At 43.5% G+C, this 19805-nt stretch overlaps 1 protein-coding gene across 1 annotated transcript in view; it reads right to left on the bottom strand.

Moving 5' to 3' along the window:
• The window catches only part of ATP6V1H (ATPase H+ transporting V1 subunit H), a gene marked incomplete in the record, with an annotated part of 1920819 nt that overhangs the window by 1482390 nt on the left and 418624 nt on the right, over positions 1–19805 (bottom strand).

The following is a 19805-nucleotide window of genomic DNA, read 5'->3' as shown; positions in this document are numbered from 1 at the left end:
TGGCAAGGGTGACAGGCTTCACAGAAGTTGGTACCAGTGCTGGCGTGGCCAGTCTGGGGCAATCAGGATTGCCCACGGTTTTTCCTCCCTGTTTTGAGCAGTACCCTTGAAATGAGTGGTAGAGGGGGAAATGCATAGACTGAGAGCTGATGACTGAAGTGGGAGGCAAAAAGGTCGACCTTCGGGTTGCCCCATTTCTGGGTTACAAGGGTGAAGGTTCTTGGGTCTAGCTGCCACTCGTGTGGGTCTAGCAGGTTTCTGCTTAAGCTGTCTGTAAGAGTCTCTGTTTAGAGAGCCTGGCAGGAATTGTGCTAACAGGTGTAGTTGCATGGCTGACACCATGTGCCAAAGGGTCATGGTGAGCCTGCACAGAGGATAAGAGCGAGTCCCACCTTGCTTGTTGATATACCACATCACCATGGTGTTGTCCGTCTTGAACAGTAGAGACCTCGGGTAGAGTAGGAGTCTGAAACCTGTCAGAGCTTGCTGAACAGCTAACATCTCTTTTTGGTTGATGTGCAGATGTATTTGATTTGGGCTCCATTAGCCCTGAATGCACTTGCCGTCCAGGTGTGCATCCCAAGCATAGTCTGATGCATCTGTGGTGAGGGTTTGGGTGGCATGGGGTGGTGAGAAGGGAAGTCCCTTGTTGTGGTAGCATGCTGCTGCCCACCAAAGAAAATCTTTCCTTAGACAAGGTATCATTGGTATAAGAGTTTCCAGGTCTTTAGAGTGCTGACATCAAAGGCATTTTAGGTACCAATGAAGTTTCCTCACATGCAGTCTGGCATATGGAATGAGTAGAATGCAAGAAGCCATGGACTCTAGAGCTTGCAGGATTTTCCTTATGGATAACTGGGACCTGGTGGCTAGTTGAGAAGTAGGCTGTCAGGATTGTTTTTCTGGTGTAAGGAATGCCATCTGGGATGCTGTGCAGGAATACAATTTTTTTTTGTGTGGATACTAGTTTGGGTTTCTTTTCATTGAGAATATACCCCTGGGAGGTCAGTAGGTCCTTTACAAAGGTCAGGTGCTTTAGCAGCTTTTCCTGTCTGCCTGAATAAGGCAGTCATCCAAGTATGGGTAAATTTGAATATTTCTTTGTCTGCAATAAGCAATGATGGGAGCCAGACATTTTGTGAAAACTCTGGGAGCAGTGGATAAGCCAAAGGGAAGCGCAGAGAACTGAAAGTGCAGTAATCCTGCCCTGAAACGTAGATATTTCCTGCATGATTCACTGATTGAGATGTGTAGGTAGGCCTCTATTAGGTCTAGGGTGGCTAACCAAGCAACCTTTGAAAGCACAGTTAGAAGCTGCTGAAGGGTGAGCATTTTAAATTTTGGTATCACCAGAAAGGTGTTTAGAATGGAAAGATCAAGGATGGGGTGCCATGTGCCCTCTGGGTACCAGGAAGAGTCTGGAGTAGTAACCTTGGCCTATCTGTTCTGCAGGAACATGCTCTATTGCCCTAAGAGAGAGCAGGGAAAGGATTTGCTTTTTTGGCCTCTGCCCACTGGTTTGGGGGAAGATCTGGGAACTCTTTTGGGGTTGGCAGAGTATGGAAATAAAATTTGTATCCCTGGGACACTATGTTGAGGACTCAGTAGTTGTTCGTAATGGTGGCCCAGTTGCTTGCATGGAAGGAGAGTTTTCCTCCTAGGGGCAAGTGCAGGTGGGCAGAGGGAGGGGTGGAAGTGTAAAGTCATTGTGAGTTCTTACGATATGGGGGTGGCTTTGCACTCCCTGGTTTTGAAGAGGAACTCCATTGCTTAGAACCCTGCATTCCCTGGGGCTGTTGTCTGGGGAGCCTGCTTCCCCTGGGTCTGGGGTGAGCTAACTTGGAGGGGGCAGGAAAGGACCAGTGCTTAGAGGGGCAATGCCTACTGTACCTCAGTGGCTGGACCTGTAAGAAGTATTTAACTGTCTGCACAGATTTACCTTTTTCTTCCATCTTTTTAAGACCTCTTCTGCTTTGGTGCCAAATAAGTTGTCTTTGTGCAGGGGTGCATTCAATAATTTGGATTTGACATGATCTGGTAAGGGCTGTTCCTTAAGCCAAGCATACCTTCTAAGGACAGAACCAGTGACTGCTGCCCTGCAAGATGCTTCTAGAGCGTCAAAACCACACTGCAAGGTGTGCTTAGTTACTTGACTTGCAGAATGCATTAGCTCTTGTAGCTATTTATTTTCTGCACAAGCAGGGAAAAAACATATTTTTTGTTTGAGAAGGTCCATAGTATCTTGCTGATATGCAGCTGACAATTTAATGCTCTAATAGCAAGAGTAGGAAAGGTGTACACTTTTTTACTCCATCTTTCTAAAGCTCAGAAATCCCTATCTGAGGGGGTGGGATTCTTGGCTGAAGTTGCTTTGATTCCTTTAGGTCTTTGAGAGATGACCTTGGGGTCAGCAGAAGGATTTTTGAAAATAAATTTGTGAGTCAGGGACTCTACAGTTCCTGTCCAGTTTCCTGGGAGCAGGAGGGAGTGTGTCAGGGGTCAAACTGGATTCCATAAAAACATTATCCACAACATACAGGACAGGAGGGATGACCAGAGGTCTGTGCTGTGGAAGATCTAAGAATTCCCTGAGTCTCTTTTTTGACTGAGGATAGTCCTGACATTCCCATTGGAAATGCTCCCTTAAAGTATGTAGGGTTTCCCCAAAGGAAAAGTCCTCGGGTGGAGAGGCTGAAGGGATGGATTCCTCTGCATCAGAATCTTAATAAGCAGAGATGGGGTTGCATATCTTCATATTCAGATGCATCAGAGTCACCAGACTCCTGTTCAGATAAAACTACTAGGGACAAGTTTCTTTTTCTTTTGGAAGGGGTAGCCTGGCTTCCCCGGATAAGCATTATAAGGTCTTCCGCCACTTTAAGCATTTGAGACTGAGGCAAAGAAGCAGGTGCCTGAGCAGGGGTCACTGTTTTTTTGGGTGCGGCTCGTATCCTGGACCTTAGAAACTCGGTAGTTTTCGAAAGAACTGAAGACGTGAAAGAAGTCCTCAGTCTGTGTCGAGTATCGGTAGTGTGAAGTACTTCCTCAGAAGTCGGTGCCTGTTCAGTAGCGGTCTGCAAATTCACAGAAGTGGGCATCAGGTGCTGCGAAACCGCCTCACTGAGGACCGGAGAACTGACAATCAGCTTAATGGAAGCATCGTCTGCGGTTTTGGACCTGTGCAGTCTGTCGCTGTCTTTATCCTTATGGAAGATCTGTTGTCGGATGGCTTACCGAAGCCATATCAAAATTCAAGGACTGAGAGCGAAAATATCTAGCTACAATAAGGACCCAATGACGTATAGTTCTGGCGTTAAAGCACAAAAGCGAAAGCAGGGGACGTCGTGGTCTGGGCCTAAACAAGTGACACATTACGAATGAAAGTCACGGTGTAGTATTTGCTTTCCACAGGCGAGACAATTGTTAACTTTTTCAACTTCAATTCAGAACTAAAAACTCACATAGCGGCTGACCGGCACTCGTGCGAACTGCTTCTGCTTTGGGCTCCTCGGCAAGAAAGATTGATGTAATGGCGGTGGCTGCCTGATTTTATACCACTGATGACCTGACGTCAGTCCTGGAGCGACAGCAACCGATGCAGAAATACTAAGCCTCTGGTATTTGGGCCGACTGAGGGCTATCCTGGCAGGAATAACCCAAATGTGATGACTACAACAGTGAAACACGAAGAACATCTACCTTTGAATCTAAACCTTCCAGAAAGTCTTAACCAAAATTTATTTCACTGGCAACAGTTTCAAACTGAAGGGTTCTGAAAGCAATCCACTGTGGTTATAAATGTCAGTGGGATTCTCTTCCTCTTTTTTTCTGGGATTCCCCCCATCTGCCATACCTAACTCCTCTTTTCCTTCCAATCAGTCATTCAGCATCTGTGGTCTCAGGGTCTGATAGAAGCAGTCCCTCTTCCTCAATTAGAAGAAGGGTTTTATTCAAGAATGTTTCTGGTGTCAAAGAAGGAGGATTCTTGGGAGATCAGATAAGGATCTTTTCTTTCTCAACCTGTTTGTGACAGCATCCAAATTCAAAATGTTATCACTTCATGAAGTGTTAACCCTTATTCCTCATTTGAGTTTTCTGGTGATCTTAGATTTAAAAGATGCAGATCATTACATTCCTATAAATCAAAATTTCTAAAATTTCTTAAGGTTTTCTTTGCCTGGATCACATTAACAGTTTTTTTGCATTACCCTTTGGTCTACCCACTGTACCCAGTGTACTTGTAAAATATCTAGCTCCTGTGATAGCCTACTGCAGATTATAAGACATTCACATTTAACTTATTTAGATGACTTACTTTTGTTTGGAGAATCTTTTACAAAGTGTCAGGAATTTCTGACCTGGTTATGGGATGTCCTATACAGACTGGGGTTACAGGAGAGTGTACAAAAGTGTTGTTCGACTCCTTCTCACAGGATAGTTTTCCTTGGATATTTCCTGTTCACCTCACTTCAAAGAGCTCTTCTTTCACAGGAAAAAAATAGATCTGTATCTAGATCTATTCCTGAATTGCTCCACACAGACTACTTCTCAGCCAAGGAATTTCTCAGGATTTTGAGCCTCTTAGTTTCCATAACTCTCTCTTGATTCCTCTTGCAAGACTCTACGTGAGAAAAATCCAGTCTCCCTTTTCAGAAATCCAAAAACTGAAATCTGTATCGTCCCAACATCAACATCCCCTTACATTCCAGATTTCAGTTTTTGGATCTCTGAAAAGGGAGACTTTGGAAGACACACCAGATTTGTCAGAATCCAGGTCTCCCACTCTCCTTTCCAGCACCAGCATAGCCTGTCACTACAGACACCTCAGACTTTGCATAGGGGAGCAGTGCCTATGGGGAAAAAAGTGCAGGGTCTTTGTAACTGAAAAAAAATGGATCAAAATAAAAATACACACATAAATTGTTGGCACTTACTAATTCTCTCTACTCTCAATCATGCATGATCTCTGGGACCAGTTCACGTGTTTACAGGCAACACCACAAGGATGTGCTACATAAAGCATGGGGTAACCAGACCTTATCCTCTGTGCAGACTAGCCATGGTATCTTGAGATATAGCATTTCTACATAATCACACTCAACAAGCATCTTACATACTGTCAGAGCAATACTGTGTGTCAGACAAGTTGAGCAGGACAAGGAATAAACTTCTGGAATGGAATTGAATCAGGAGATTTCCAAGAATTGATCCAACTGTGAGGAACCGTTAAATATATCTTTTCACCTCCACACACAACAATCAGTTGGCAAAACTCTTCTCAGAGACTCCATGCAAGAAGGCCTGAAAGATACATGCTTTTCTTTTTTCATGGTAGGATGCTTACCGACCCTTTCCACAAATATCCATGGTCATTCTTCAGATTCAGATTTCTCTAAAGATCACTGTGGTGACTCTGTTCTGACCAAGGTAACAATGGTTCTTCCTACTTTAGAAATTGTCAAGGTAGATTACCACAAGCTTCTTCACAGACTGGATCTACTCAGACAAGACAAGGGGTCTTTAATACGTATTACAACCCCAAACAACTTTAGAGTGCCTGGATAATAGAATCTTTATACCTTTTAGGCACTTTTTTGTGAAGATGTGCTGCAGGTGTTATAGGAGGCAATAATTCCTACTATTAGAAAATCGTTTATTAATAAATGGTTAAGGTTTTCTAGCTGGTGCAAAAAAAGAACCAGCACCCATTCAGGCATAGTGTTTCTCTGACTCCATATTTCTGTAAGTGACTATTTTCTGGCCTGCCTTAGTACTCCATCAAGGTTTACTTGTCAGTCATTTCAGCATGTCTGCCAACAGATCCTCTCACTGCAATCTCAGAAAAAAAATATTTTTGAAAAGGGAGTTGCATTTCCAAGGAAACAGGTGGCTCCTCCTTGGTATCTAAATTTTGTGTCTGAAAAACTAACTCATGCGCCATTTGAACCAGCTCATCAGGCTGACTTGAGGGATTTAACATGAAAAACAGTTTTACTTATTGCTCTGACTTCTGCAAGACAAGTATCTGAGTTGTAAGCTCTTATGGGGGGGGGGGGGGGTCAACCATATCTCACTTTCCATAAAGCTAAACTTCTAAACTTTTTTGGAGAACTAATCCTTCACTTATGCCTAAAGTAGTATTCAAGTATCCATCTCTTTGTCATCTTTCCAGAACCTAAGCGTATGGGAGAAAGAGTACTCCATACCTTGGATTTGCACAGACAACTCTGGTACCATCTTGCCAGAATAATATCTTTCAGGAACTCTGCTAAGGTGTTCATTTCTTGGGACCATAAGAAAAAAGGTCAACCCAGTCAAAGCAGTCTATTCCACAGTGTAAATACACTTTCCAAAATGAGCCATCATCCTAGATTCTTTGTAAGGGATTAACCATAGGACTCTGTTCAGTAAGTTCCTTCTTTAAAGCCACAGTCATTAAGCTGGAGCTAGCCAGTGAAGTCTGTTCAGCAATTCCCACTCCTTGTGAGGCCAGAAGACCTTGTCCAGTCCCTTTGGGACAGCAGCTGCATCTGGTTCTTGCCAAGCCCTCAGCACAACAAATTACCACATATTTATTCAGGTGGAACCACTCAAGAAGACATAAAGAAGCAAAAAGCCACCTGAAGAATTCGGTCACACAGATACAGGGTTAACTGACCATTTTAACCCCCCATCTCTCTCTCATTGTATGTAAAATTTCCCGAAACTTGAAGGGTCATCTGGAGGTGAAGTGGGGAATGTTCTCCATTCCCAGTATCCTTTGTCTGCAGTGACAGGCTCCAAAGGGAAGTTTATGAGTTTCTTCTTGCACTTTCTCTTTCTTTGTACACTCGGGGGGGGGGGGTATTTGGGATGGGAAAACAATAGCAATGTAGCAATGATGGGTACATCAATAGTTTTTTTGGTCTGCATCAAAATAGATGCTGATGAGCCTGACATCAAAGGACCAAGGGAAGTTGTAGTGTCAGTGCTGACAGACAACATAAAAACCTCAATCCCCAGCATCAACATTGACACTGAAGTCAATGCAACTTAGCCCTGAACTGAAGACTCTAATGTTGACGATGCACACACTGAAAATGAAGCTGACACAGTATCAGTGCTAACTACCTGCTGTTGATACCTTCAACCCTAGTGGAACTCATTGCTGAACACATTATTGCAAAGGTTGCAAACATCGATGATGCTGGACATCAAAGGAAAAGCTGTCAACCCTAATGAAAAATCCTGTAGTAAGTACATCAAGCTCTCAACAAACAGCTCCAACTGGTGAGAAAGCAAGGATGCACGAATGGAGAAGTGTGGTAAACCACTATCTCCAGCCTCCCTGGAAACTGAGAGGGAAGAGCGCATCCATCTCAATCTGTGCCTTGGCCAGATTCCTTACAATCCCATCCCGGTCCAAAGGAACAGTCAGAAGGGAACTGCAGAGGGATCTAGAAGAATGTAGCAAGGCAGACAAATGAGGGGAAAAGTGTTAGTACAGCTTTAGAAACTGAAGAGAAACTACAAACATTTCTTGGAAGCACTATCTTCTAGTATCTAAACTTTAATATGGGACATTCCTGTACTAGATACAGTCTCAGAGCAACCTTTTCTACAGGTTAGGATACACCTGCAGAGCCATCAGTCCTAGTTCTCTTAGGGGAAAAGGGGAAGCCCTCAAAGAAGAATGACAGGCAGACTCCTTATCCTCTTGCAGGTTTTCTTTTTTCATATGAGATGCAAGTACTGAGCAACCATCATGGCTATCTTTGGAAAGTGATGCCTTTAAATTGAACTTATTTCTTCTGTTGATTAAGATTTCCTATTCAAACAGCTTGCAAAGAACCAATGCAAACAGAGAAATGCTTTTGAGACTGAACTAAACTCCTGCCCTTATACTTTCTAAAACTATCATGCTTGTCCATACTGCTGATTGCTTCCTTCAATCTAGTCTACAAGGGTACACCACACACACAGTCAACTTTATAAGCATAGCTATAAATACCTAAGCAAAACGGCAGACCACCACTCACAAGAATGGAGGGAAAATGATGGGCTTACTGGCAACAAGATGAGCGGAAGAATACAAAACCATTCTAAGAGAAAATGCTTGGCTGTGACCTGAATTTAGAACAAAACTGGTAGCAACTCTTAACCCCAATCCTGAAAATTTTAATAATGAACATTTTATAGAGAGAGCCGACTACAAAAAATTAACCTGGATCCATCTCTTCAATCTGAACTTGTTCCAAAATAAGAACTGGAGAAAAAGGAGATACAGAAAATTATAGGAGAAAGTTTGGAGCTAAAGCATAGGAAGTATTTTAGGTGTATACTGACCAGCACCTGCATGACCCAGTCCTAATGGTTAAATTAGATGGACTGTGTCATATAATAAGTATAACATTACTAAACGTTGATGATTTTAGGAACCTTCTCTGTTCTGGTCTGCCAAAATAGAGCTTTCTGAATCTCATATAACAAAGAGAAGTTACAAAATGCATATCTGTGAAGATAAGCTATGGAAGGAGATGGAAACACAGATACTTAAAGTGCTGTACAGTACGCACGGCTACCCTAATGGTAATTTTCAGGTGTAGAGCTAATGGAGGAGTTTGATGAATTAAAATGTTCAGGTAACCATGGCAGCAACACAAAATAATGGTGGAATATTAGGATGTATAATTCTGAAATGGAGAGAAAAAAAACACAAACAGCAAGTGACTAAGGACAGGACCCTGGGGAACACCTAGGCTGACCTGCTAAGGATGGAATGTTCTATGCTTCAACTTTGGAAAACCACTGACCACTATAATTGTATATCCAATGACGATGTGGATGCTAGCCAATAACATGTTAATTCTTGAAGAAGAATGGAGTGTTGCACTGAGATAAAGATGTTGGCCACATTAGTAAAGACGAAGTGAAAAGTCCAAAGTGGTTAAGGTCTGTGGTCCAAAAAAACAGCAAATTACAAAGAAAGAAGATAGTCCACAAACCAACAGGCTGAAAAACCAAATACAATTTAATAGACAAGGATGTTAGCACTTTCAGGTGCAAATTAATTGTTTTACTGATTTTAGCATCTGATTGGTGTATGTTCATTTAAATGTTTAGTGAACTGTCTTGTGCTGTATATCTGAAGAAGGGTTTTGTACCCGAAAGCTCTAACATCCTGGTCTATTAAATTATATTTAGTTTTTCAGCCTGTTGGTTTGTGGAGTATCTTCTTTCTTTATGTCAGTAAAGACTGCCAGTGAGCTTCCTTTGATACCTGCAAGTAAGAATATGAAAGTGCCAAAGTTAAGGTGTCCTTTTCTGAAACTGCATTACTGGGAGTTGAAAAGGTCAAAGGAGTTAAGATGAGAAGTGAGTTAGGAAAAGTACAGTTGTGTATACTTACCATAAATGTAGATGCTGGAGTGTATTCACTGTTGCAGTCATCACACTTGGGTTATCTGCCTGCAGGTAGTCCTCAGTCGGCCTGAATACCAGTCTTGGGATTTCTGCATCAGATGCTGTCGCTTCTTCCATGACATCAGGTTGTCTGGGGTATAAAACATGCGGCAGATGCCATTACATCAGTTTTTCTTGCCCCAGATGTCAGGAGCCCCCAAAATAGGAAGCAATTACATGGTGTGGAACACCCCCAGTAAAATGTAAATACTATTGTTATAAGATATGGCCAAAGAAAGGATAGGTAGAAAGTATAGAGAAGTCAGGGGGGCTGAAGGGAGGATAACCAGGACTGCAACAGTGAATACTCTCGAACATCTACATTTATGGTAAGTGTACACAACTGTACTATGTTCTTTGTGTTTCACTGCTGCAGTCATCACACTTGGGTTGATTCCCAAAGCTAAGGAAGGGTGGAGGCAGTCAAGAAGAATTAGGGCTGGCTAGCAGGCCTTGTAAGACTGCTGTAGCAAATCTAGCTCTGGATTTAGAAAAGATAGGTAAGTGGTAATGCTTGGTGAAGGTGTGTACAGAACTCCAGGTTGCACCTTCCAGGATGTCCCAGGTAGGGACTCCCATGAGAAATACTGTAAAGGTTGAGGTAGCCCCAGTGACATGAGTTTTGATCCCCTGTGGGGTAGGTTTTCCATGGTGTTTGTAGCAGAAATGGATGCAGTGTGCTATCCATTTAGAAATGGTTTGCTTTGAAATGGCCTTGCCCTCTGCCTCTGTAGCAAAGCTAACTAGCAGCTGGTCAGATTTTCTGAAAGGTTTAGTCCTGTCCAGGTAGAACGTAAGCTGCCTGTGCACGTCCAGGGAGTGCAGGATCCTTTCCTCTTTATTCTGAGGATTAGGGAAAAAGGCTGGCAAATGAATGGATTGATTTAAAACCACACTAGATACCACCTTGGGCATACATGATAGGTTAGTCCTGAGGGAAACCCTGTCTGCATGGAAGATAATGAAGGGTTCCACAGCCATAAGGGTCTGCCATTCAGACACTCTTCTTGCTGAAGTGATGGCTAGAAGTAAGTCTGTTTTCCAAGAGACGAATTTTAACTCTGCTGTAGCAGCAGGTTCAAAGGGAGGAAGTGTGAGCTTCTCCAGTACAAAGTTAGGTCTTAAATTTTTGGCTCCTCTAAGGAACTGTTTGACCAGAGGGTGAGAGAAGAGGGGTGGCTCAGTATTGTAATGAGCTGAGATGGCAGAGGCATGAATCTTAATTGAAAAGAAGGATAGGCCTTTGTGGAGCAGTTCTGTTAGGTAATTTAAGATTTGCGGCAAGTTGGGCACGGTTGTGTCCAGTCCCTGAGACTGGCTCCAAGAACAGTATATTTTCCACTTTTCTGAGTAGGATTTCCTAGTATTAGGCCTCCTTGTCTCAGGGATGACATCCAGCACCTGTTTACTGAGGGTTGCTGGTGAAGTGTTCAGGGGATGAGCCAGGCTGCTAGGTTCAGGGTTTGCAGCTGAGGATGCAAAATCTGGCCCTCCTGCTGGGACAGCAAGGAAGGTATCTGAGGCAGGTGCCATGGTGGCCCAAGGTGGGTACCAGTGCTGGCATGGCCGGTCTGGTGTAATCAGAATTGTCCTTGGCTTGTCCTGTTTGATCTTTAGTAGAACCTTCGAGAGGAGGGGAAGAGGGGGAAAGGCATAGATTGAGAGGTTTTCCCATGTAAAGGACAGGGCATCCACTTCTCATGCCATGCTTGGCTGTGGGGAGTTCTGGTGCAATATTTGCTCAACTGACAGTTCTGTGGGGAAGCAAAGAGGTCCAACTCTGGTGCCCCCCCCCACCTGTGGATCAGAAGCTTGAATGATTTGGGTTCCAGTTTCCACTCATGTGGGTCCATTAGATTTCTGCTTAAGTCATCTGCCAGTGAATTTAGTTTGCCTGGCAGGAACTGAGCTTGCAGGTGCACTTGATTGCTCAAGGCTGTGTTCCACAGAGCCATGGCTAACCTGCAGAGTGGGTAGGAATGGGTTCCCCCCTGCTTGTTTATGTACCACATAACTGTGGTGTTGTCTGTCTATCAATAGTTGCCCTGGAAGAATAAGGTATTTGAAGGCTGTACAGATAACATTTCTTTCTGATTGATATGCAGGTGCATTTGTTTTGGGCTCCATTTTCCTTGAATGCATTTTCCTGCCATGTGAGCTCCCCATGCATAGACTGATGTGTCTGTTAGGGTTTGGGAGGGGGGGGGTTGAGTGAAAGGTAGTCCCCTTGCTGTGGTAGCAGGCCTCTACCCAACACAGGAACTCTGTCCTATGGCAAGGAATGCTAGGAATCATTGTTTCCAGGTCCTGAGAATGTTGACACCAGAGACTTTTTAAGTACCATTGAAGTTTCCTCATATGCAGTCTTACATATGGAATTAGTAGAATGCAAAAGGCCATGAACCCTACAGCTTGCAGGATTTTTCTCGCAGATAGCTGGGCTTGGGTGGGCAGTAGATTGAAGTAGTTTGTCAAATAAATCTGTTTTTCTGGAGTGATGAATGCCATCTGGGAAGTTGTGTTCAAGCTTGCTCCCAGGAATACAATCTTTTGGCTGGGTACCAGATGTGATTTATTTTCATTGATGGTATACACCAGTGAAGTAAGAAGTCTCTTTCAAATGTCAGGTGCTGAAGTAGCAATTCCTGACTGTCCACCTGAATCATCATCCAAGTATGGATAAATATGAATTTTTCTCTGCCTGCAATATGCAATGGCTGGAGCTAGGCATTTTGTGAATACCCTGGGTGCAGTAGATAAGCCAAAGGGAAGTGCAGAGAACTAGTAGTGCATACAGCCTGCTCTGAAACGTAGATATTTCCTGCAAGATTCCCTTATGGGGATGTGCAGATAAGCTTCTTTTAAGTCTAGGGTGGCTAGCCAGGAGTCCTTGGTTAGCATAGGAAGCAGCTGTTGGAGTGTAAGCATTTTGAATCTTGGAACCACCAGGAAGGTGTTGAGAATAGACAGATCCAGCATAGGGCGCCAAGAGTTTTCTTTTCTGGGTACCAGAAAAAGTCTGGAATAAAAACCTTGTCCCCTTTGCTCTGCTGGGACAGGCTGAATAGCCTTGATACTGAGAAGAGAAAGTACTTGCTTTTGGGCATCTGCCCACTGGTTTGGGGGGAGGTCTGGTCATCCACTTGGGGTTGGCAGTGAGTGGAAGTAGAATGTGTATCCCTGAGATACAATGTTCAAGACCCATCTGTCCTGGGTGATGTACTCCCAGTTTTTTGCGTGCAGGGCTAGTTTTCCTCCTAAGAGTGCAAGTACTTGGGCAAGGCTTGGAAGGATGAAGGACAAGTCATTGTGAACTTTTTCCATAGGATGGTGGATTACTACTCCCTGATTTTGAAGTGGGAGCACTCCATTGTTTAGATCTGTGCATACCCTGAGACTGTACTCTTGGTGGTCTGCTGCCTCTGGGTTTAGACTGAGAAGGTCTGGGAGGGAGTGGGAAAGACCAGTTTTAAGAAGGTCAATGCCTACTGAATCTAGGTGGCTGTACCTGCAGGAAATCTTTTAACAGTTTGCATAGATTTAGCTTTTTCCTCCATCCTTTTGAGGACTTCTTCTGCTTTAGTGCCAGACAGACATTCTTGGTTTAATGGAGCATCTAGTAATTTTGCATTGACATGGGCTGGCAAGATTTGTTCCTTAAGCCAAGCATGGCTTCCAAGAACAGACCCAGCGACAGCAGCACTGAAAGATGCTTCTAAGGCATCAAAACCACATTGCAAAGTATGTTTCCCAACTTGGTTAGCAGAATGCATTAACTCTTGTAAATCTTTATGTTCTGCACAATCAGGAATTAACATCATTTTTTATTTAATTAGTTCCATAATATGTTGCTGATACTTCAACATGCGAAACTGGCAATTTAAAGCCCTGATGGCAAGAGTAGAAGAGGTGTATCCCTTCTTACCCCATCTGTCTAAAGCCCTAGAATCCCTGTGCGAAGGGGTAGGGATTTTGGCTGTAGTAGCCTTAATGCCTTTAGGTCCCTGGGAAATGGTCTCTGGAACCACAGTAGGATTCTTAAATAGGAATTTGTGAGTCAGGTACTCTGTAGTGCCTGTCAGATTTCCTGGGAGCTGGTGGCAAAGTATCAGGGGTAAGACTGGATTCCATGAAGACATCATCTACAATTTCCAGAACAGGAGGGATAGAGGGATAGCTAGAGGCCTGTGCTGAGGCAAGTTCAAAAATTCCCCGAGTCTCTTTTTGGACTGTGGGTAGTCCTGGCACTCCCAGCGGAAATGGTCTCTGAGGGTATGCAGGGATTCACCGAAAGAAAAATCCTCCTGTGGGGAAGCAGAGGGAATGAAATCCTCTGCATCAGAATATTCATGGGTAGATAAAGGTATGTCCTGGTAATCAGAAGGGTCAGAGTCATCTGACTCATGATCCGAAGAATCAGAAGGAAAATCAGTTCTTGGCCTTTTAGAGGGGGAAGGCTGGCTTTCCCTAATTAAGGTAATAAGGTCTTCAGCCATTCTAAGCATGTGTTTCTGTGGCATAGGGCCCTGAGAATGCGCTTTGGTTGTTGGTTTCCTAGGCGTACTGCGAACTCTGGGCCTGAGATATTCGGTATTTTTGGTTTGAAATGAAGTAGTCTGTTTAATATGAACATCGGAAGGCCAGAATACACCCCTAGAAGCCGGTGCCTGAACAGCGGCTCAGGACCCATCCAAGGTAGAGACATTTGCAGGTTCTATAGTCGAAGAAGCATCTCGCAGCATTCCGGACTCCAAATGGGTCTCAGTAGAGGCTGGTATCAGGGGCTGCGAAAGTGCCCCACTGAGTACTGGTGGACTGGTGATTAGTTTAACGAAAGTGGCGGTGGTTTTGGACCTATGCAGTCTGTCTCTGTCTTTATCCTTATGTTTTTTCGGAAGATCGATAGTCGGATGGCTTATCGAAGCCATTTCGGAATACGGAGAAAGAGAGCGAAAGAATTTAGCTACAAAAATAGCCCAACAACGAATAGTTAGGGTGTTGAACAGAGCACAAAACCAACAACTAGAAACGTCGTGGTCTGGGCCTAAACAAGTGATGCAGTAAGAATGAAAATCTGTGTGAGGTACTTGCTTTCCACAGGCAAGACAATTATTAAATTTTTCTGACATCGGTTAGAGCAAGAAAAAAGGATCCCCAACAGGGTACTTATCTTTTAGAAGACTTCAGGTCTGAAACTCAAAAAACGAAAATTTCAAGAGGCAGACGACCAGCACTTGCGAACTGCTTCTGCTTCGGGCTCTGCTCTGCAAGAAAAGCTGATGCAATGGCGTCGGCTGCATGTTTTATACCCCTGACGACCTGACGCCATGGAAGAAGCAACAGCATTCCAACACAGAAATCCCAAAACATTGATATTCGGGCCGACTGAGGGCTAACTGCAGGCAGATAACCCAAGTGTGATGACTGCAACAATGAAACACGAAGAACATTTATAATTCTTTCCAGAATGCTTACTATTGAGAAAAGAAAGAGGTAATGAAGATGTAAGGTCAGAAGGCAGGAACTTCCTTACTGGGACAGAGAACTGCCATGGATGTGTACAAAGATGAGAAAAAGTTTCAAATATTAATGATAACGTGCAGACAGGATAAAGAGGTTTGGTTATACAACTGTAACGTCTTAGGAATTTGGGAGGCAAGGCTATTTCATCCATAAATGAACAACTGTCATAACCAGTTCTTTTTTTTTTTTTTTTTTTACTTCTTAAACAGTTACCTTCTGGAAGAAGAAGTTGGCATAAAACCTTTTACATAAGGTTTAATATTGGGGAAAACAATGAAATGGTGATTAAATCGTGATTAACTGTTTTGTGGACCGTTACAATATCATGCAGATATCTAATAATTTGTGACCTTTACGATAAAATCGCTGAATTATTAACAGCATGTCACAACAGGGTTTAATCATGGGAAGGGTTTTGTTTAGTATACCTGGTAAATAAGTGGAAAATATTTATACCGTTAAGGCAAAAATGATTATCAGAAAATATTTTAGGACCGCTGCACAGCTGGTTTGTCCAAAAAAGCAATTCTAATGAGTATGGGTTAATTCAGTCAGTAAGGTGATTTCCTGCTTATATTTAAAACCTATGAAGACGGAAATGGTTCAAAAGACCAGTTTTTGAGAGAAGAAGAATGTGAATATGTTATGGTCACTAACAAATTGGGTAGTGTTACTGTAGGTTAGGACTAGTATGATTTATTAGTAAAAAAAATAAAAATCTTATTAGTGCTTGTACCTAACATGACTTGAGTTGTGTGGAGGTAGTAATTAATTGCTGTAAAATAGCATATCTAGAGCACTTTCCAGCTATCGTCTGGAACAAGTACACCAGTGCAGGGTAATACAATTTCCAGACATTACATTGTTTTCTGTTAAACTATATAAGGCCTTCAACAGCATTAGTAGTAGAGGTAGGTTGATGGGGTAACACAATACTGGAATGTTAAGTTTCAGGTAATCTCCAGTGAGACAGGAGAATACAATCCAAGTGGTGTCAACTTTGTTAGTACTAATGGAGTGGTAAATAAGCTTGGCTGCAAAGTGCCTAGACATAAGCAGAATGATGTTGCCAACTAAAGCAATGAAAGAGTTGGCAAAGTGAGGTGATGGACAGCAGTATGTCTTAAGATTTAAGCCATGACTGTGATATAGTTATACCACAAGATGGTGCACTTGTATCCAGTACTTGAGCTACAAGTATTCATTACAGATACTGTCAGTGCATTAAAGTAAGAGAAAGACAGGCCATTGTACCTGCCAGGTACAAGAATTAAGCTATACATCACTAGCAGACATGAAAAAATTACAGTTGTGTAAAATCTTAACATAACTGTAGATATCCTTATTCACTGTTGCAGTATTCTTAGCATAAGGGATGTCCTGCCAAGGACAGACAAACATCTGGCCAGTATACCAAAACCTTTGGAATTTATAGATGGTGAACATCACGCTTATGCTCCTTGCACAAGGCGTACAGCATAAAGGTGACGTACAGACATGCATACTTCAGAACTAAGGAGCCTCAGAGGAAAACAAGATCCCTAGGGCCAGGAGGAATATGGGCATTCTGAAGTAAAAAAAGGAAAAGAATCCCTGGCGAGGAAGGCAAGAAGAACAGAATGGAGGAGAACGAGGAGAAGGGATTGAGCGAATACTGCAACAGCGGAGAGAAGGACATCTATTGTTATGGTAAGATTTTACACAACTGTACTATGTCCTTCCATATTACTGTTGCTGTATTCTTAACATAAGGGAGAGTATAAAAGCTCAAGAGGAAACTTGGGAGGAGGAGGAAAGCACGGAACAGCCTTCTAAAAACCCATGAGGATAGCTCTGGCAAAGCCAGCTCTTGCCCTGGAAACAATATCCAGCTTGCAATGCTTAATGAAGGTATAGGCAAAAGTCCAAGTAGCAGTCTCAAGGATGGAATTGGTATCCAATCCTTTGAAAAAAGCACCAAAGGAGGTAACAGCTTTGGTAGAATGAGCCTTTACAAGGATATGGAGACATTTACCATGAAAGGAATAACAAAAATAAATGGCCTTGGAGATCCAGGAGGATATGCTTTGCTTAGAAACAGCCAAACTCAGTGCTCTGGGATGAAAAGAAAAAAAAAAAGATATGTACTCACCATAACGTTCCATCAGAGTTGTTACTTTTCATTTGTCATCAACCTGTGGAAATACAGATCCGGGACGGATCCAACTCGGCCGCATTTTCCAGCATCGGAGTCTAGCTCCAAGCTCCTCCCTTACCATAATGCACCTGTCTCACTCTTCCCCTCAGATCGAGTTTGCTACAGACTGTAGCACCCGGACCTAACCAAAGACCTTACACCTTGGCAGAAATACCCAGAGGACACCATAGGCAAGACAAAGGTTTGCCAAAGTAAGGGCTATGTCTCTTCTGTCCAGTTTATCACAAAGCCCACATAAGGCAGGGGGAAGGAGGGAGGGATAGTTGAAGACAAATGAAAAGCAAAAACTCAGATGGAATGTTATGGTGAGCACATAACTTTTTTATCTGAAGTTGTTTTCATTTTCTCTTTAACCTGTGAGACAGAGTCCTCAGCTACCAAAAAACCCTAGGAGGTCCTCATGAAAGGATATTCCGGAACCCGCCAGAGCCAAAGGATGCAAATATCATCCAAAGAGACTACACCGAAAGGCCGCTGAAGTAGCCATAGACCTAGCAGAATGTGCTCTGATGTGACCTGATGGAGATAATCCTTTGGCTAAATACACCACAGCTATGCACTGAGAGATCCAACGAGCAATGGTCACCTTTGACACGGGTTTCCCTAAGAAGGGCTCAGAGTAGGAAACAAAAAGTTGATCAGACTTATGAAAGGACTTTGTTCTATGCAAATAAAAATGCAACTGCCTATGAACATCCAGCAAGTGCAATTTATACTTTCCCTTAATTTGGAAATTCAGACAGACAACAGGGAGATTGATAACCTGATTAATGTTAGATTCCAAAGCTGCCTTTTAATGGAAAGAAGGGTTAGTGCACAAGGACACCCTGTCTTTATGGAACACCATATAAGGGGGCTTAACAGATAAGGCTTGAAGGTCCGACACTCGTAGCTGAAGTAACGGCAATCAGGAAGGCTGTCTTCCAAGACAGAAACTGCAGATCCACTGAAATTTAAAAGGGGAAGAAACCAAGGCCTGAAGTACTAGCGCAAGATCCTAAGGCGGCGTTGGGTCCTTAACTGGAGGCCTAAGTAAAAAGGTACCATTCAAAAAGGCTTTATAAAGCTTTGAAGAAGCCAGGGAAGCCAACATTTCTCCTATATGTAAGTTAGCGATAGCTATCAGCTGAACCTTAACCGTAGAAAAGCTGGCACCCTGTTGAAAAATATCTGCCAGAAACTCCAAGATAGCAGGAATTGGAGCAGAGAAATGGTCCAAATCATGCTGAGATGCCCAAACTGAAAAACATTTCCACTTACTAGAATAAACCTATACCACTACCAAAATCTTCTTAACTGGAGAACACAGCCTGGCAGTTCTAACTATCACTGGAACTGTTGCAGCGAAGCTGTAAGCTTCAGACTGACCAGATCTGAGTGTGGAATCCATAAAGGATGTGAGATCAGATCCAGAACGGGATCTAACGAGGACACACTACATGAGACCACAGAGAGAGGAACCATACATGGTGAGGCCAGAAGGAGGCAATGAGGATGATTGAGCTCCCCCAGCTGTCGAGCTTTCTGAATGAACTTCAGAATCAGGACAAGTAGAGGATAAGCATACAGAAGACCGGAGGGCCAAGCAAGAACCAGAGTGTCTCTGGGGGACTCCCCCGGTAGGGGGTTCAGAGCAAAATACTCACTGCACTTTGCACTGGAAGGAGAAGTGAAGAGATCGCAGCAAGACTCACCCCACTTTAGAAAGACCTCTTCTAATACTGAAGGATTCAAAGACCACTCGTAAGGCATCAGAACAGACCTGCTGAGCCTGTCCTCCAGAATGTTGGACCTCCTCAGAATGTGCATTGCCACCAGAAAACAGTTAGTAGAGAGCGCCCACTCCCACTATCTCATGGCTTCACAGCAAAGGGGATAACCCCTGGTTCCCCCCTGTTTGCTGATGTACCAGACTACAGACATGCTGTCTGTCTGGATGGCAATCGTCCCTAGGGAAAGCTGAGCCTTAACAGCTTACAACATCAAGAGCACCACCCTCATCTCCAGGACACTGATATGCAGTTGGGTCTCCAGGGAGGACCCAACCCTTGGATTGTCCTTCCCAAGCAATGCCTTCCCCCACCTGAGCAGGGAGGCATCTGTAGTTACCATGGTCACCGAGGTAGGAAGGATAAATGGGCGACCCAGAAGAAGATCCGGGGATTGAAGCCATCAGAGAAGCGAATCCCTGCAGTCTTGAGACAGACAAACAGGATGGGATAATAGTAGATCCAGTAAGGACCACTAGAGTCCACTGGAGAGCCCTCATGTGCAGCCGAGCCATGGGAATGAAAGTGATAGTGGCTGCCATGGACCCCAATGGAAAAGATTCTGTGCCTGGAACCAATCTCAAGGGATGAGCACAGCAGTGTCCAATTTACCTCAGATTTTACAAGACTAACGGAGATGCTTCACAAGGGCCTGTCTTTTTCCTCAATAAAAATTCACGCCTCAGTCATTTCAGCTCATTATAACACAGAACCTCCCCTCTTCTCTCATCCACTGCTCAAGCAGTTCCTCAGAGGGGCCAAAAATTTAAGACCACCCAGGAGAGCTCCAACTCCAGCCTGGGACCTTAACTTTGTATTGGAGAAACTCACCCTTCCTCCTTTCGAGCCAGCTGCTACTGCAGATTTAAAATTCC

This window comes from Protopterus annectens, chromosome 3.part0 (assembly GCF_019279795.1).
Source record: "Protopterus annectens isolate FY-2018-M chromosome 3.part0, PAN1.0, whole genome shotgun sequence".
In the NCBI taxonomy this organism is placed as follows: domain Eukaryota; kingdom Metazoa; phylum Chordata; order Ceratodontiformes; family Protopteridae; genus Protopterus; species Protopterus annectens.
The sequence above is the reverse complement of the archived record's forward strand: the minus strand, read 5'-3'. Positions and strand labels throughout refer to the sequence as shown.